General features: G+C 40.6%; 1 protein-coding gene across 5 annotated transcripts in view; it reads right to left on the reverse strand.

Moving 5' to 3' along the window:
• rerea (arginine-glutamic acid dipeptide (RE) repeats a) overlaps positions 1–14,760 on the reverse strand; it is a 558,826-nt gene extending 544,066 nt beyond the window's left edge. For 4 of the 5 annotated variants that reach the window (XM_043676159.1, XM_043676158.1, XM_043676157.1 and 1 more), the window contains exon 1: positions 14,468–14,759. The gene's annotated coding sequence lies outside the window, so the exon portion shown is untranslated. Of the gene's footprint in view, positions 1–14,467 lie in introns of all 5 variants that reach the window. The other variant, XR_006309302.1, reaches the window with a different exon arrangement.
• Between the last annotated feature and the right edge of the window lie 2,553 nt (positions 14,761–17,313).

The following is a 17,313-nucleotide window of genomic DNA, read 5'->3' on the forward strand; positions in this document are numbered from 1 at the left end:
GTCACTTCTAAAGCATGACCACTTTGGCCTGAAGTCTCATCTGTTTAAATATAATAAAAGGGCCTCTAAAAGTCCTTTTCATCTCTGTACCAAACCAGACTGATAGGAGTTTGGCCCGGTTTATTGCCCCTTTGAAAAAATATTAAGTACAGAGTCTCCTTGAGTCAAGGAACAGCTTTTAGAAAAAAAAACAGACTAGCTTTGTGACACATGGGAGTCATGGAAGGTCCTAGAGTACAGGAAAATTACTAATATAACTCCCCTGTTTAAGAAGGGAGTAAAGCAAAAGACGGGAACTTATAGACTGATTAGCCTGACTTCAATCATTGGTAGGATTCGAGTCCAATGTGAAGGATGAGATTTCTGAATACTTGGAATTTCATGGTAAAATAGGGCCCAGTCAACATTGTTTCATCAAGGGGAGGTCATGCCTGACAAATCTGTTAGAGTTCTTTAAGGAGGGAACAAGCAGGATAAACTAAGGAGAGCCAACAGATGTTATCTATCTGAACTTCCAGAGTCTTTGATTAGGTGCCACACAGGGGTCTCATGAGTAAGATATGGGCCCATAGTGTTAGAGACAAGGTACTAGCATGGATAGAAGATTGTCTGGCAAAAGGGTCCTTCTCAGGATGGAAGCCAGTGTTCCACAAGAATTAGTGTTGGAACCACAACCTTTCACTTTATACATGGCCTGGATGAAGGAACTCAGAGCATTCTGGCTAAGTTTGCAGATGATACAAAGATAGATGGAGGGACAAGTGGTACCGAGGAGGCATAGGGGCCACAGAAGGATTTTGACAGGTTAAGAGAGTGGGATAAGACGTGGGCGTGGCAGAGGGTGGTACACATATGGAATGAGCTGCCAACGGAAGTGGTTGAGGCAGGTACATTAACAACATTTAAAAGACATTTGGATAAATATATGGATAGGAAAGGTTTAGAAGGAAATGGGCCAAGTGCAGAGATATGGGGTTAGCATTGATGGACATTTTGGTCAGCATGGACCAAAGGGCCTGTCTCCGTGCTGTAGGACTCTGACTCTAAATACGATGTGGCAAAGTGTGAGGTCATGCACTTTGGTTGGAAGAATAGCGGCATGTACTGTTTTCTAAATGGGGAGAAAATTCAGAAATCTGGAGAGCAGATGGACTTGGATGCCTAGTCCAGGATTCTCTTAAGGTAAACTTGCAGGTTGTATTTGCCTTCTGAATTATCAACCCAATGTTGTCGTTCATCTCGAGAGGACTAGAATATAAAAGCAGGGATGTAATTCTCAGGTTTTATAAGGCTCTGGTCAGACCACATTTAGAGCATTGCAAGCAATGTTGGGCCCATACACAGGAAGGATGTATTGACTATGGAGCGGGTCCACAGGAGATTCATGAGAATGACCCCAGGAACGAAAGGCTTAACATTTGAGGACTCGGATTATATTCAATGGAGTTTAGAAGAATAATTGAAACTTAGAATACTGAATGGCCTGGACAGGGTGGGCATTAGGAAATTGTTTTGATTGGCAGGGGAGACGAGAACCCGAGGGCACAGCCTTAAAGGCCTTAAAGTTCCCTTTGGAACTGAGACAAAGAGAAACGTCTTTAGCCAGACAGCAGTGAATCTGTGGAATTCATTGCCATAGAGGACTATGGAGGCCAGGTCATAGAGTATATTTAAACAGAGGTAGATAAGTTCTTAATTGTCAAGGGGATCAAAGGTTACAAGGCAAAAGCCAGAAAATGGAGTTGAAAAACCTATCAGCCATGATCAAATAGCAGAAATCTCTGCTCTTATGGTCTTATAAAATACCATATTCTCCTAGCTGCTAACAATTCCAAAAGGTGGCCTTTGGACACAAAATGGTAACCATGTTTTCTTTTCACTGGGTGGGTTTATGAATAGGAAGGGTTTAGAGGGATATGGGACAAGTGCTGGTAAATAGAATATTGAACATTATAACACAGCCCTTCAGCCCTCGATGTTGTGCCAACATGTGAAACCAATCTGAAGCCCATCTAATCTACACTATTCCATTTTCATCCAATGACCATTTAAATGCCCTTTAAGGTGGCAAGACTACTACTGTTGCAGGCAGGGCATCTGAACTTTATCTATCACCCATCCATTTAAAGCAATGTCCCCTCGTGCTCGCCATCACCATCCAAGGAAAACAGCCTCAAGTCCCTCAGCTTTTCCTCATAAGGCCTTCCATCCATACCAAGCAACATCCTGGTAAATCTCCTCTGCACCCATTCCAATGCTTCCACATCCTTCCCATAATGCAGCGACCAGAACTGTATGCAGTAGTCAGTGTGGCCACACCAGAGTTTTGTACTGCTGCAATATAGATCGCATGGCTCTGAAACGGAATCCCTGTACTATAGAAGCTAATACATCATACGCTTTCTTAACAACCTTATCAATCTGGGTGGCAACTTTCTATGCACTTGCACATTGAGATCTCTCTGCTCATCTACAATACCAAGAATCATACTATTAACCCAGTACTCTGTATTCCTGTTACTCCTTCCAAAGTGACTCACTTCACACTTTTCCGCATTAAATTCCATTTGCCATCCCTCAGGCCAGTTCTGCAGCTTATCTATGACCCTCTGTAACCTGCAACATCCTTCCACACTGTCCATAACTCCACCAACCTTAGTGTCATCCACAAATTTACTCACCCATCATTCTAAGCGCTCATCCTGGTCATTTATAAAACTAACGAACAGCAGCAGTCCCAAAACAGATCCTTGCAATACACCACTAGTAACTGAACTGCAGGATGAACATTTCCCATCAACCACCACCCTGTCTTCTGACAACTCGCCAATTTCTGATCCAAACCGCAAAATCACCCTCAATCCCATGCCTCTGTATTTTGTACAATAGCCGACTGAGAGGAATCTTATCAAACACTTTACTGAAATCCATACATACCACATCAACCGCTTTACCCTCATCCACCTGTTTGGTCACTTTTCTCAAACAACTCAATAAAAGGTCTGTGAGGCACAACCTACCCTTCACAAAACCATGTTGACTATCTCTAATCAAATTATTCCTTTCTAGATGAATATAAATCCTATCTCTTATCATCTTTTCCAACACTTTACCACAACCGAACTAAGGCTTACTGGTCTATAATTACCAGGGCTATCGCTACTCCCCTTCTTGAATGAGGGGACTAGATTAGTTTAGGATAGCCAGACAGCATGGATGAGTTGGACCAAATGGTCTGTGTCCATGCTATACATCTCTATGACTCTGTGCTGCCAAACCTGCTGTGTTTCTCCAGCAATTTCTGCTTTTGTTTGTTTCAGATCTCCAGGATTCACAGCTCTTTGTTTTGTTGTAGTAAAATAGTTATTCTGGCCCAGAGAATAATGGTGAGGTTAGCTGTGTTCACGATTATGAAATAAACTTCTAACATCAGCACATTTACAGTTAAAGGCAGAAATAAGGAAATTCAATCCTGTTTGCCCCGTTCTGCTAAAAGCTTTGCTACAATGGTACCTCAACAATAGGAAACAGGAAAGAAGTGAAACTGTCCATTAGCTACTCACAAAGCATAACAGAAAACCTTAGAACTTGTCCATTCTAGTAAAAGTGATTTTTCTAATGTCATTCTAAGTTTTAATTACTGCCAAATGATTTCTCCGGCATGGAAGATTTATTTTTACAAGTGTTAGAGATTTTATTTATTATTGAAGGATTTTAAAACTGATTTTTCCCCACTTTTTGTTCAAATCTCTCTCAATTTCATCTTTGCTTCCTTTTCTTTAGTTTGCCTTATATGATTCATATTGAGTTAAATATACTAGTTTACACATTCTTGTTGACACGGAGTGCCTCAGTAAATATTCTTCAATCTGATTAGTTGAATAGGTAGACCGTCACTTTAAGTTCACAAAGGTCCCAGATATCCTGTAGAGGGGTCATCCTGCACGATTTCCCAAATAACTAAATTGTCACTTAAAATTGCACAGAATATCTGTGAGCAGCTGTAAACATAATGAATAGCTAGTATAATTCATTGGGTCAGCACTGAGAGCAAAATCAGGTCAGTGTCAACTAGATTAGTTGTAGTATAAACAGATATGTAATGAGGACATCAGTTTGGTTCTCAGACCCCCATAGAACAGTATACCCAGAACCAGTGTGAGACATCTAGTAATACATTTCGTCCTCAGATAGAATACTGATATTGCCCAAGGCTTAACATGGTTTGCCTACACAAATTCCTGATCCATGCCATCCTATGAAGAAGAGACATCAACGATCAAGCAATTTTACAAAGATATATTCATATATGGAGTCAAATGCTCAGATACCTCATACCCAAAATAAGCACTGGTAGATATTTCTAAACAGTAAAGAAAACCTTAAAACTCAAAGATGCTGATTGAAGTATAAGACTCCTAATGGAACCAAAGTAAAATGTTGGGGTTAAATATGGAAAGGAAGTTTTCTTTGCAACAGCATTCATAAATTGATTTTTCTCCAATCATCTTTGTTTCTGAAGGCATTGTAATTGCTAGTCCAAAGTTTCAGTTGCTCACTGTCCTCGGCTACTTTCTTAAATAAATATAATCTCTATGAAACCAGGCAGTAAATATATAAAGTCATCACAGGTCACTTTTCAGCAAACTGGATGAAATTCAGGAAATGTAACCCAGTACGGTGTTTCTCCTCCCTAATCTATAATTAAATATTTATCCCAGATTTATTGGCATGAACTGCGCATGAACTGAATGTAGGATCTTATGGCCCTGTTCATTTGATATTTCACTTGATATTGCATTTATCAATTAAGCTAGCAGTAAACCCACAAATAAAATTTCTTAAACCAAAGTCAAATTCAGGCATGGTGAATTTGTTTAGTCATCCTTAGATTTTTGCCTCAGGATTTTACACAAATCGCAAAACCAGAACTCAGACGTGAAGTTGGAGAGAAAAGTTTATTAAGAAAATTAGCAACTGAGGCAGAGGTCAGGAAAATTGCAGGTTCAATTACCAGTCTATAGATTATCTCAGCCAGGTAGCAACATTTCAATTCACCTTCGCGTACATTGACTAGAAAAGAGGGAAAAACAAAATTTCTTTCTTCTATTGTCTGCAGCAATTACTCACTATCCAATAATCCTTGCTTAAAGAAGAGCCAGCGTAAACAGACAGGAGTCTGGAAGAACACAGCAAGCCAGGCAACATCAGGAGAAGGAGAAGTCGACTTTTCTGGACCGAACCATCGACTTCTCCACCTCCTGATGCTGCCTGGCTTGCTGTGTTCTTCCAGACTCCTGCCTGCCTACTCTGGATTCCAGTATCTGCAGTTTTTTTGTCTCAAAGTAGAGACAGAATAAGACTTCCTACATTTTGACCCCACCCCACCCCCTGTCAGTTAGATTGGTGACACTGGAAGAATGGCAATGTAGAAAAGACAAAGAAATTTGAAAACAAAATGGTGAATTCCTTCTTTTTAAACTGGACAAAACCAGCTCATACAAAAAGGAATGGTCATTAGGACAAGATACCAAATGAATGCTTGGTTCTTATATCAGGAGTCTATCCTTCCATGCATGCTCCTGCTAAATCAATCTGATTGTGAGAAAATAACTAGTTTTTTTTTTAAAACCAGCTGATGTAATTCAACAGATATGGTTGTAAAACACTCAAATTTCTCTTGTACAATGCGAAAGCCACTAGATTTTGATGAAATCTTACGCAGCTATTGGGAACAAACTAATTTTGCCAAATGCACTATGGCCAACGACTGAGAAAAACATTGTCTTTTAAAAATTGATTTTCCCCTGTAGCAGGTTTTATTAAGTCTGGCAGTTTCACTTCATTTCTGTTATTTCACTGCTATTGTGATTTCAAGGCTCTGTAGCATAAGTACAGCAATATTAAAAACAAGTTTATACTACCAAGTTCTTTGCAGCCAATGCTGAATACCAGATTCACTAAAGGTAATTAGGATAAATTGGTGTGGATGAATTGTCACTATTATCTCCAACCATAGAAAATCAAGCAAGTTTATCTTGCCAGCTGTGTAACAGCATGACATTTGGAAGTGGTGTCACCTAACATAATATAAATGCAGCTTCAAACAATTGGAGTTGAGAGCGTGAGGCTGGAAAAGCACAGCAGGTCGGACAGCATCTGAGAAGGAGAATCGATGTTTCGGGCAAAAGCCCTTCATTCGAATAACTAGTGTCAACATTAACTCTGGAGTTGGTGTTAGTAAACTAATCGTGTTCTGGTTTACATACATGAACAATGAAGTGAATGGTATATGATTTGGGCGATTCTTTTGAGTTTCATTGTGGTTTTTTTAAAGTAATGATGACAGTAAGTTTCAAATACTAACAATAAAAGCATCTTTTAAAAAAGTCTTAGACTGTCCACGATGATAACAAATGGCCTAGAAAATAACGTGAAAGTTGTTTCCAGCTAAACTGTACACTGACCAAGTCATCCAGTTTAATCCTATATAAATAAAAATTATCGGATTCTTCAGTATATTCAAAGAAGACTAAGGATTTATAAATGGAAATGTGTAAACACAGAGAACATGGTGCAATGATTATTTTAAGATCATAAAAACATTATCAAGATAGTAGGAGGCAAAAGGGAAGAAATGGGGTAGGAGTGCCCCACATGGTCTCAGTATAGTGATCTCATCAACCTCTAAGAGAACTGCACAAGTACACATGGGTGAAGAAAGAGTTAAGAGTAAAACCATGATATCTCCCACAAATAAATGGTCTAGTAACTTAGAGTACAGGCACACGGACGTGAATTGGACACATATGAAGCCAATAGGATGGCAAGTGACTTACATCTAGAATAAAGCAAATATAAGCACTATTTCAAAAAAAACACATACAAATTAACAAAAATTGCATAGTTTAGTCCCATTTCTGATTACTTAAAGCTCTTTAAAGTGTTTGTACTTATAGCTCCTTAAAACATAGTTCTTTGACAGCCTGCATGCCTTTACAACCTTGTAATATTTATCCCGGCTATATTGAATTTGCAGATAATAGCCGGCAGAATTTATTTTGAGGGGCATTGGTTGTAGTGGTGGAGAAGGTGGTGCGTGTAAGGTGTGGCAGGTGGAGGAAAGTATCAAGTTAAGGTTCTTACATGTGTTGCACAGAGGTGTGGCTGCATTGCCCATACCTGCCAAATAGTTTGCCAGCAATCATGGGCATAAGTGATGATTGAATAATGGTCATTGAAGAATAACAGGAAAGTTGTTGGCCCATGTTTTGTCAAATGCAGGTTTTGTTTCTGCACTGCATCTCGACACCATTCTTGTACCACCAAACTCAGTGAGGACAATGGTTATGCTTTCCCTTTACAGTGGTGAAACCACCTCTCATCTAAAATGGGGCATTTTCACAAACAACAGCTCATGCCACTAGATGCATATTGTGTTTCCAGACAGAAAGAAACACAAAACCATTGCTCCTAAATATTCACTAAGATTACCATCACTTTAACTTCTGCAAGCAAAATGTCAAAATTACATCTTTAATTCACATACAAAGCACAATGGTCAAAATTTCAATAAATGTTTATTCTATAAATATTTAGAAAAAATTATTATGGATCATTTGATAAAGAGATTACATACATGAGATGGAAGGATATTTTGTAGTAGGTATATTATCACATGAGCCTAGATCTGTGTGCTCCTGCAAAGTTTATAACAGCTTTGCATGCGAAGTACAAAATATTTAAAAATAAACTACTTATCTGTAAAAAATATTTTAACCTAGTGAAACTAAACATTTTAAGAAAAACCATGGAATTTAAGTTATTCAATATTTACAAATTTATTAAACTTACACATTTAAATACAACACTTTGCATAATCACACATTTTTAATACATCCAACATGTAGGTGGTATAATTTTTTTTAGAAAGCTGTTATGGAGCAGATTTAGAAAATAAGAACTACAAATACAAGAGAAGCAGGAAGCTTATACACATCAATTGCATCCATAAATTCTACAGGTCTTTAGTTAATACATTGAGACTTATGCACCTTAAAGATTCTTTGCATGCCTTTGAGCACAAACAATAGAATTTTCAAACTCTTTCTATACATCCAAGCAAGATCTAAAACATAAGCTGTATTTTTCATGAAACAACAGATGGCCAAGGACTGATACCCAAGGTGTTTGCAGTTATTATTGGTTTTAAGCCTACAATGTCCACAAATGGCAGCATGACTCACACACAGCATGACAAATAAACAAACTTGGGATGTACAACCTATTGTTTCTTGAACAAAAAAAACCAAAGAACAGTTCTGAAGACCGGTCACTGGACACAAAAAGGGAACTCTACATTCTCTCCACAGATGCTGTCGGACCCAAGGAGCTTTTCCAGCAATTTCTCATTTTGTTTTTATTATTTCCTGAATCATTTTAATAAGAAAATTAATTTAAAAACTTTTCAAATACAAACTCCAGCTAACTTACATTAACAAAACGATATAACTGAAAAATGTTAAAACTATAAATTACCTGAATATACCTTGAGCCATTTTGATAAGCAGTTATACAGGCAAGTGACAGGTGAATGCAAAAGTAAACAGCAGATGCAATTACTCTTACGAATCAAATATTAAAGAGCACAATGCTATATCAAAGGTTTGCATCCCCTACACATCACCAAAATGTATGATTTATGATTGTACCTCACTTTTATGCATATTCTGGCCATCCAGAAACTGTACTCTTAGAGTGGGAAAATAATATTGAAGTGGTGGGTTTTTCAGATTAAGTTTGGTAATGGTTTGGGTTCCAAAATTACATTATTCTGCAATCTGGTTCTATGAACATGCAGTCTCTTATTGTGAAGCAATCTCAACCAACTGCTCCTCATTCAAATCTAAGAGATTAACATCTGCACATTGATCGAATTTTTATACAAAACATCAGCATAAATTCATAATAAATCCAATACATGCATAATGTTTGCTGTGTAAAACACCAGTATATTTACAAGACCGTTTGAAATTATAATATTACAATCCTATTATCTTAAACCTTGTGGGCGGCACGGTAGCACAGTGGTTAGCACTGCTGCCTCACAGCGCCAGAGACCCGGGTTCAATTCCCACCTCAGGTAACTGACTGTGTGGTGTTTGCATGTTCTCCCCGCGGCTGCGTGGGTTTCCTCAGGGTGCTCCAGTTTCCTCCCACAGTCCAAAGATATGCAGGTCAGGTGAATTGGCCATGCTAAATTGCCCGTAGTGTTAGGTAAGGGGTAAATGTAGGGGTATGGGTGGATTGCGCTTCGGCGGGTTGGTGTGGACTTGTTGAGCCGAAGGGCCTGTTTCCAGACTGTAATGTAATGTAATCTAATCTAATCTAATCCTGGCCTACCATCAAGCCTCATCCTTTCTCCCCTATCAAGGCATGTAAACAGAACTGTAAAATGTTTTGTTTTCGATCCAGACAGAATAAGTTGTGGATATCCAAATTCATAAATTGCGAACTCACAGGTGAGGCTAGTCTGTTAAATCACGTAAATAGCTGATACACCTATTCCACATCAATTTACAATAGATTAAAAAATAGATCAACACTGCGTCATTAGATTCAATGTTGTCTAACCAAAACAATGTTTAACAATTGATTTGAACAGTCATTAACTGGAAATACTTGAGCAAGCCTTTATTATTAAAATGGAAGCACCCACAAAAGCATCAAAACACTCCTGAAATGATTGTCAGATATAGCAGATGTTTTTGTTTTAGTAGCCTGATAAGCATCACACAGGACAGTGTGCCTCTTGTCCACTATGTCTGCATCAGCCATCAGGAGTTGATTAATCAAGCACTGCCAGGCCAAGTTCAGCACTAGGTAGTCCCACAGCATACTTCCTTTTGCACTACCAATGAGCCTTAAACTCAGTCTTAGAAAATCATTCATTACTGTGCATTTGCCACACCACTCTTCTCTGTATGGCCTCTCAGCAAATTTTGCAATCTTAATGCCTATTTATTCTGAGGTTTCAGGGCTACAGACAAGTCCAGGAGGAACCGGCTTTAACTCATTTTAGAGAACTTACAAGCAGCAGACACAATAAAGGCCTATCAGTTTGGATTTGAAACTTGGTTGTCAAAATGAAAAAAGACCAGTTTAACTCACTGTTCAACTTACTTTTCACATTCTGCCCTGAACTGACAGAGAATTATGTAAAATTCCTTCCCCAATAATATTACGTTCATTTCAGCTGGCATGTTGTATTTCTGTAACTGCTTAAGTTATAGAATTAAATTAATATCGAGGGCCGAAGGGCCTGTACTGTGCTGCAACGTTCTATATTCTATGTAAGCAGACGGGACAACATTTTACAGGTTTTGTGTCTTCAATTGTATTTGGAATGAAGGACGTTGTTACACATAAAATTGAACTGAAAGGATGGTGTTATATCTTCGCCGAGAATCAAATGGTTAATAACGCAAGTACCTTAGTGGACCACATCAGAGAGCATCAGCAGTCAACTACAGTGTGAGACTGACGACAACAACAAATGCATTCATACTGATCCAAATAAGCAAATATTAGAGGTGTAACCAAAAGCTTTGTCAATATCTTACAGGAGAGAAAAAGGGTATGAAAAGAGGGGAGGGGAAGGCTGGCCGCACAGTGTGGCAGAGGGGGAAAGCGTCACATACAGAGTGAGAGTGCTACATACAGAAGAAGGAGAGGGACACACAGCAAGAGCTAAATTTGTCGAGAGGGGATATTTCAAAGTTTAGGGCCAAGTCACCTGAAGAATAATTACCAATGTTTGATTGTAAAAAAAAAAGGATGCTCACGATACCAGAACTGGAAAAGCAGAGAGCTCAAAGTTCTAGACAGTGTTCTCTTTAAAGCTTAGTTGCTGCTCACATACTGTTTTTTGGTTTGCAATCTCTTTAAATTTCTCAGCATGGCCACACACACATGTAATTAATCAATCAACAAGGCCTGTACTGTGCCTTTCAGGCAGCTGCAGGACCATGCACCAGCAAAGTTTAGCAGGAACGCTGGCTGTCGGGAAGGAGAAGATTACAGAGATATGGACTGGCAAAGTGGGATTTGAAAACAAGGATGAGGATTTAGATCAAAGCACCGAGATCAAGAATCAATTCAACTGAATAAGCAAATGAATGCTGTTGGGAATGAAGATGCTGGTAACAGAGTTTAGGACAGGTTCAAGTCTATGGCAGTAACCATAGACTTCCCCAAAAGACATAGTGAATTGATATGGCTTTTCCAATTTACCAGCTTCCATTAATATTTTATTTAGTGCATAATGGCAAAAATTAGAACAAGTGCATGACTTCTGCTGAAGGGTGTGAACTTTCTATCTCAGGATAATTGGTCCAGGCCCATAGTACTGAACTACAGCCCTGTTTTGAAAGTGTATCCTCAATGCATTATCACAATTGAAGTTCTCTGGTTTTATTTTAAAGGTCTAAAATATATTTTTCATTCTCCAGTATGCAGAACTAAATCATCACAGTTCTACGTGTCACGTAATGGATAGACTACAGACAGAACAATTAATCTTGTAATCTTCACCTTTTTGACTGCATCCATGTCCTTTAGAAGTAAGTAGTTCTAAGTGTAACCTCAGCAATATATTGCATAATACTAATAATCATTGCTGATTGGTACTTCACTGATTAGGCAATGCACACCAAAATTCTGCTCACATTATTCAAGACCTCAAATTATAAAAATGTTTTTATAGTATTATTAATTACAACACAGTTAATTATCTTATTTTAGGGGCCACTTTCAACAGCATATTAAAGCTATTGTAAAAGTTAAGTGTTCTGTACTCAACACTTGCCCAAATTAAGCAATGAGTCTCAAATAAGAAGCTTTGTATTTTAAATCAGCAATTTAAATCAAAAGAATTTGAGAGAGCATTGTTCTATTTGTACCAGAACAGAAAGAAAGGGCTCTTGATATGGGATGGCAATGCCATAGCATTGTTCTGGTGCATTTGATTGTAATGCAAGCAAAGCAATGAAATCATTCACACTAAACAAATCACAGATCATTTTACGTCGCACTATATCTCATTTCAGAAAAAAACTAATCTGCAGTAATGATCAATTGCCTTCCTCAAAGTTAAACCGTCTAATTCAAACCACATTGGACTTTGCTGATATGTATTTGCAAACACACATGCAAGAATATTTCAAATCTGAACACTAGAGTGATGTTGTTGGGGAAGCAGTGTGTAGGGGAGTAAGAGATGAAGATAAGGGGAGGAATTTCCTCAAATGTTTTAGCAAATGTATACAGTTAGCTTAAGAAGCAAACAGAAATCTAGGGTTCAATCCTCACTGTGTGCTCTATTAGCTGAATTCAATCACAGTCATGTCAGACCACCAAACTGAATTCAGATCAGAGAACACAGGGGAAAAAAAATAAACAATCAAGATCCCCAACCCCAATTTTTTATCCAATGGCCCCAGCTGGAAACTATACACCTGCTGACATCAGATTCAGCTGCGATGTCCCAACACCAGATTCAAATAACTTGCCAGCACTCACCACCCAAGGCTTACAGATAAATAATTACTGTTTGAATGAGGTACTTGCGGGCAACTGATGCCAGTAAGGACTTCAAGCAGTCAATGCTTTCAGGAGAGAAAGAAAAGAGAAAATAGGCAGGTAAAGGGAAGTTACTCGAGTTACGCAACCCCTCAACATGTTTTACCTAATGGTTACTACTGAGTGATATATAGCTGCCCAACAGAAAGTTCTCATGCTTGACAAGCCCCCGTCACAGGATATATACATTAGATCTTTCACCATAACAGCTGTTGTAACCCCTCATCCCATTCTTCAAAAAGAACTGCAACAGACAATAGACACCACAGCACAGTAACCACAAGTACAAAAAAACATAGTCACTTCCATAACATAACAGCTGCGTTGGAGTAAGTTACAGGCTGTAACCCAATCTTGGGGGCTCGAGTCAGTTGATGCTCACAAACATGCTCTCAGTTTATGAAATCTGAACCTCTTGATTATATTACAATCCTGGCAACACACTAGCACTCAGTTTCACAGTTATTGTTGCACACATCTTGAAACGTGTAAAGCCTCTGTTTACATATAGATACCATTCAATTTTAGTATCAGCTCTTCATGCATTAGTCACAGCACTTTGTCATTGGCACCACGGGAATTCCTGTTTATTCTGAAAGTAGGAGTTATGTCTGTTCTACAAATTTACTACTTGACTTTCACCACTTGAAAGAAAAGAAAACAAAACTTTACCGTACATGGTTCTCAATCCTTACATATTTTATTGCCCTCATTTTGTATATCTGAACACAGACTATTTCAAAGTGAGCAAATATTTGTATGCACTGGAATCACACCATCTTAGTAAACAAGAATTATTTACATTCAACAATCCAAGTGTTCAATAACCAAAGTAAAATATACACATTCCACACCCATATCTCAACTAATAACGACCTTTGCCATCCACACTGTAATATATATCACAGCCACTTTACTTTTTAAAAATTCATAACTAAACAAAGGCTGAACCTACAAATAAAACTCATTAAAGCCACTCCTGTAACAAAAATGCACAAAAACATTCATGGTTCATTTTCTTTAAATTAAAGATCTATAACGGGTTGAGAAATTGCAGTCCCTAACCAAGAAGTTAAACAAATAACATTCTTAACTAATTTCTTTAACCTTCTGGGAATTTTAGCCCAAAACCTCCACAATGTTGGTAAGGTTTTCTTTAAACTATCATTCATTGCAAATATGAGAATGAACACTGATTACACCAACATGTTAAACACAAACATACACAAACATCACACTCTTTAATTTTGGTTCAGCCTGAATAAGGTGGGTTAGACAACCCCTTTAAGGCCTACTCCATCAAGATAACACTGGACCTAATCCTCTCATATTTTTCACTAGACTTCTAACCCAACTTTATCACATTCGTATAGATTTCAAACAGGACAGAGGGGAGGGAGATGTGGTGGGGAAAGAGAAACAACATCATTGGTGAGTGTCCTCAGATAGTTGAAAAAAGACAAATAAATGTTAGTGCAGGAGCCACAATAAAACAGACAATAACATTCACAATCTCTACAAGTGTCACTCTGGATTCAACAACGCACACAATGGCCACACTTGCCTAGTACAGACTCAAATGTTAAAATAGGAGCCGGGGGGGGGGGAGAGATGGAAGAGGGATGTGGAGGGTTTAAGGTATAACTACTGAATAAAGATAAAAGGGTGTGTGTGTGTTGGGGGGGCTGGGTGCGTGTGTCTGTGTGTGTTGGGGGGGGGGGGTGTCAGGAAAGAGAACTGGATGAGTTGCTGAGTGCCAGTCCCAGCCACATTAACACACATACACCCTCCCAAAAGAAAACGTCCAGCCTTTGAACCCATTCCTTACCTTCCGTCCCTCTACCGCATGAATGCCTTGGTTGCTTGGAGCTTCACAAGGGAAAGAGAAAGAAGAGTTGCTGGAGATTGCATCTGAATTTTCTCCTCTGTTTTTGTCCCCAGGTAATTCTTTCTCTCGTGTGTGTGTGTGTGTGGGATTTTTCTTTCTGCTTCCTTCCCCACCCCGCGACTCCGTGTTTTTGTTTGTAGCTGAGGACGATGTCTTTTTTGTTGTTGTTGTTGTTGTTGTTGTTGTTGGGAGAGTGTCTTTTCCTTGCTGCTGGAGACACAAGAGATTTCCCTGAGAGAGGGAGGGAGGAGGGAGCCCGGGGTAACCACAGGACACCGCGCACCCGCCAATAACCGCCGCTCTCATTGGGCGAGCCCACAGCCCGCAGCCCGCACAGCCAATCAGCCGCAAGGAGAAAGAGGACTGAATTGATTTAAAAGCTCAGTCTCCAGAAACAATGTTTCAGAGAAAGGACAGGCACATACCCAGAGACAGAGACAGAGACAGAGACAGAGACAGAGACAGAGACAGAGACAGAGACAGAGACAGAGACAGAGACAGAGACAGAGACAGAGACAGAGACAGAGACAGAGACAGAGACAGAGACAGAGACAGAGACAGAGACAGAGACAGAGACAGAGACAGAGACAGAGACAGAGACAGAGACAGAGACAGAGACAGAGACAGAGACAGAGACAGAGACAGAGACAGAGACAGAGACAGAGACAGAGACAGAGACAGAGACAGAGACAGAGACAGAGACAGAGACAGAGACAGAGACAGAGACAGAGACAGAGACAGAGACAGAGACAGAGACAGAGACAGAGACAGAGACAGAGACAGAGACAGAGACAGAGACAGAGACAGAGACAGAGACAGAGACAGAGACAGAGACAGAGACAGAGACAGAGACAGAGACAGAGACAGAGACATAACCACTGTGCCACTGTGCCGCCCAAAGAGAAAGGGATTCTGGGTCAGATAAACTATTACAGAGAAAGGACAGGCTGGAGGGGGGAACCAGAGACAGACACACACACTATCACAGAGAAAGACAGGCTAGAGGGAGAACTAGACACATATATACACACACACAGATAAACTATCATAGATTAGATTAGATTAGATTACAGTGTGCAAACAGGCCCTTCAGCCCAACAAGTCCACACCGACCCGCCGAGGCGCAACCCACCCATACCCCTACATTTACCCCTTACCTAACACTATGGGCAATTTAACATGGCCAATTCACCTGACCTGCACATCTTTGGACTGTGGGAGGAAACCGGAGCACCCGGAGGAAACCCACGCAGACACGGGGAGAACGTGCAAACTCCACACAGTCAGTCACCTGAGGCGGGAATTGAACCCGGGTCTCTGGTGCTGTGAGGCAGCAGTGCTAACCACTGTGCCACTGTGCCGCCCAAAGAGAAAGGGATTCTGGGTCAGATAAACTATTACAGAGAAAGGACAGGCTGGAGGGGGGAACCAGAGACAGACACACACACACACACTATCATAGAGAAAGGACAGGCTGGAGGTGGGAAACCAGACACACACACACACAGATAATCTATCACAGAGAAAGGACAGGCTGGAAGGGGGAACCAGACACACACACACGGATAAACTATCACAGAGAAAAGACAGACTGAAGGGGGGAATCTGAGAGAGAGAGAGAGAGAGAGACACACACGCAGATGAACTATCAGAGAATGGACAGGCTGGCGGGAATCAGAGACAGACAGATACACACATAAACTATCACAGAGAAAGGACAGGCTGAAGGGGGTGAATTAGAGAGAGAAATACATACACAGATAAACTAATAAAAAAAAGGGAAGGTGGGTCAAGGTAACTAGAGAGAGAAGGAGACATATACACAGATAAACTAATAGAGAGAAAGTTCAGACTGGGGGGGGAATTAGAGAGACACACATATACACAGATAAACTAATACAAAGACTGGGGTAGTGAATTTGAGAGAGAGACACACACACACGCATAAGTACAGATACACTAACACAGAAAGGACAGGCTGGAGTTGGGGGAGAGAATGAAATTGAGAAGTATATCTCTCTTGCCCTCTCCTTCCTTCCTTCCTTGTCCCTCCCTCACTTTCCTTCCATAAAGCAATAAAATACTGGAGCAGAATACACCATTTGGTCCATCAAGTCATCTCTGACATTCAATTATGGCTGATATATTTTTCTCCCCAGCATCCCCTCTCTCCCTCCAGCAAACTCGCTTCCTCTCTCTCACCTCCTCCTTCCTTTCTGCTCCCTTGCTTTGCTTCCATAAGAGAGGGGAAGGAAGGAGGAAGGGAGAGAAATTGGGAGGGGGAGGGAGAGAAATTGGGAGGGGGAGGGAGAGAAATTGGGAGGGGGAGGGAGAGAAATTGGGATTGGGATTGGGAGGGGGAGGGAGAGAAATTGGGAGGGGGAGGGGGAGGGAGAGAAATTGGGAGGGGGAGGGGGAGGGAGAGAAATTGGGAGGGGGAGGGGGAGGGAGAGAAATTGGGAGGGGGAGGGGGAGGGAGAGAAATTGGGAGGGGGAGGGGGAGGGAGAGAAATTGGGAGGGGGAGGGGGAGGGAGAGAAATTGGGAGGGGGAGGGGGAGGGAGAGAAATTGGGAGGGGGAGGGGGAGGGAGAGAAATTGGGAGGGGGAGGGGGAGGGAGAGAAATTGGGAGGGGGAGGGGGAGGGAGAGAAATTGGGAGGGGGAGGGAGAGAAATTGGGAGGGGGAGGGAGAGAAATTGGGAGGGGGAGGGAGAGAAATTGGGAGGGGGAGGGAGAGAAATTGGGATTGGGATTGGGAGTGGGAGGGGGAGGGGGAGGGGGAGAAA

Source organism: Chiloscyllium plagiosum, chromosome 34, assembly GCF_004010195.1.
Source record: "Chiloscyllium plagiosum isolate BGI_BamShark_2017 chromosome 34, ASM401019v2, whole genome shotgun sequence".
NCBI classification, from domain to species: Eukaryota; Metazoa; Chordata; class Chondrichthyes; order Orectolobiformes; family Hemiscylliidae; genus Chiloscyllium; species Chiloscyllium plagiosum.